This window comes from Mugil cephalus, chromosome 13 (assembly GCF_022458985.1).
Source record: "Mugil cephalus isolate CIBA_MC_2020 chromosome 13, CIBA_Mcephalus_1.1, whole genome shotgun sequence".
NCBI classification, from domain to species: Eukaryota; Metazoa; Chordata; class Actinopteri; order Mugiliformes; family Mugilidae; genus Mugil; species Mugil cephalus.
In genome coordinates, this window is record NC_061782.1 from 20,129,420 (window position 1) to 20,131,997 (window position 2,578).

The following is a 2,578-nucleotide window of genomic DNA, read 5'->3' on the forward strand; positions in this document are numbered from 1 at the left end:
TCCTTTTATATACTCGTCCTATTATTTTAATTTACTTGAGCCTGTCCTTTTAATTTGCTACTTTTCACTTGTACGGAAATGCTGTGCAATTCACTTCGCTATAGTCATCTGCCATCTGTAGACATTGCTTTATTTGTATTATTTGATACTACAATTCAACATCAAACAGCCTTAGAAAAATAAGGAAGAATCTTCTTCACAGTGAGTACATTTATTAGCTGATAGAACCTGTCTGCGTGCACATGTCTATGCAGGACTGTTTCATGCACATCATGGATTGTGTACACACTGTGAAAGATTTTCCTGCGGCTCACATTTCACACGCACAGCACTCAATAGAGGAAGAGAATAGACTGGAGGTCTCTGACCACAGCATCCTGAATATGGCTCTTCTTGGCCCCAACGCAGTGAACCTGCAGCCGACTGAGACGTTACTCTGTGTCTGTGTGTGTGTGCGCGCGCGAGTGAGGCGGTGAGAAGCAGAGACCAAAAGGTAACAGTGAGGAAACTATGCGCACACCTGGTTCCTGCTGTCTTTTACACAGCATGCGGCGGTAGTTTTGGAGGAGACAGATGTCGGTTCCAATCAAACCACTGAAAACCACAAAGTGCTGCCATGTTTAAAAGTACTTCCTACTTAATCACGGTGTTGCTCAACAGCACTGAAAGATGATCATTAAAATAAATTTCAAATGTACTGCTAGATTGTTATTTCTGAGAAGCATTCATGCCGGGTTCGTGTCGTGTAGTATAAGCCATAATTACGAGTAACCCAGGATGAAAATACAAATAGCCTCTGATTTGAAATTCTGAGACAGGGATATCAAGAATTTGTAATGCCTGACGATATCCTGTATCAGGCAACAATCCAATATTGTCACAAATACATGACATTTAGCTCTTTTATACAGTTTGCTTGTATCTGGTTTCAACAACTGGTGTGATTATCCAGTTAACTCTTTCTTTGTTTTTAAGAATACAGGAATTGTGAGTGTTTTTATTTTTATTTTTTTTAATGTGCCACTGTCCAGAGTTGGATTTTCCTGTCCAGTCATATATAAAGCCATTGTTTTTAGGCATGGGCAACATACAGCGCGACAACTTATTTTATTTTAACACATTTTCTTTCTCTAAAACTGAGCCAAAGGTTTGAGATAGTGAATCAATAACCCACATCAAGGCCCTTATTATGTCTGTTGATATTGGTCTGAAAATGAAGTTCAAAGGAAACAAAACCCGTCGCTGCTTTAATCTTCAGAATGATCTGAACATATGGAGCCATTGTCTGTAACTTTTATCGGTGGCGCTTCTTACTGGTGACAGTATGTTACTTCCTTGTGAAAACATCCCAAACCAACATTGCGCACAGCGAGGCGTTCAGGTACCGCTCCACGCGCCCAGGTGCGTAAGAGCAGTGATTTGATCTCCTTGCCTAGATAAAAATTAAACTACAGAGACGGTGGCTAATCTACAAATCTTGAACCTAGAACTGAACGGAGCCAGTTTTCCTGGTTGGTAATCCAGGCTTACAATAACAAGTACTGTGAGGTCACAGCATACAAGCAGTAGAATATTAGAAAAGGAAAGAAAGTAAAGTCCTTTGAGAATCTCAACTGAGAGATCTGTTTAGCTGTTGGCTGATTATCATCGTTCTTCATAGTATGCTTTCCTGGTGGACATTGTTTCAACCACTCACTCAATGAGGAACACAATGTACAACACGAGTAGCTGTGGTTTAAGGGTTTAAGCAAATGTATAATGTGTGTATAATGACAATAATATTCTGGACTATAACCCTAAGTGCACGTTGAACCTCTAAATAGTGTAGACCACATAAAGAGCTGCGAGCAGATCTTACATTTTACTTTTAGTTCTACAAAAAGCAAACCCGCTGTACGAAAGTAAATGTATAGTCAGTTTGCTCTCTCACCTTAAAACCACAAAGGGTTAAAATTGTTACTTCTCTTTCTCTGCAGATGGAAGAATACACCCTGCTGGACTGCTGCTCTGACTCACACACACGTGTATGAATGCCTGTGTGTTTGTGTGTACGCACGAGGCATTTGTGTGTGATGTGAGTGTATGTGTGTTAATGAGTTGTGTGCGTGCATGTGCGTTTGTGCGCGGGAGGCATATAATTATCCGAGCATGTGTTTGTGCCAAGTTGTGGAAGACACCGTACTTTCCGTGTCCTGCAGATGAGCACGCGCACAGGCTCACACACACGAGCACACACACACACACACACACACACACTTGCATACACACACACACACACACATGCTAGATGACAAGAGGAAAAAAATAGCTTTTCAAATAAGGGGGGAAAACTGTCTTCATTCTTCATTTCACCTAAATGAACTTTAACATTAACACAGTTCACTGACCTGAACTGAACTAAGAAGCTGATTTTCAGTCCTTGGTTAAATTTAATTTTGCTTTAATTTGTTTTCTTAACTAAAACTAATTTTCAGACTCTTTATAGTTCATTGAATACAACTGATTAAAGTAGAGAAAGATTATCAGTAAACATTTTAATAAATAAATCTTACCATCCCACAATGAATCAGTTATTCGG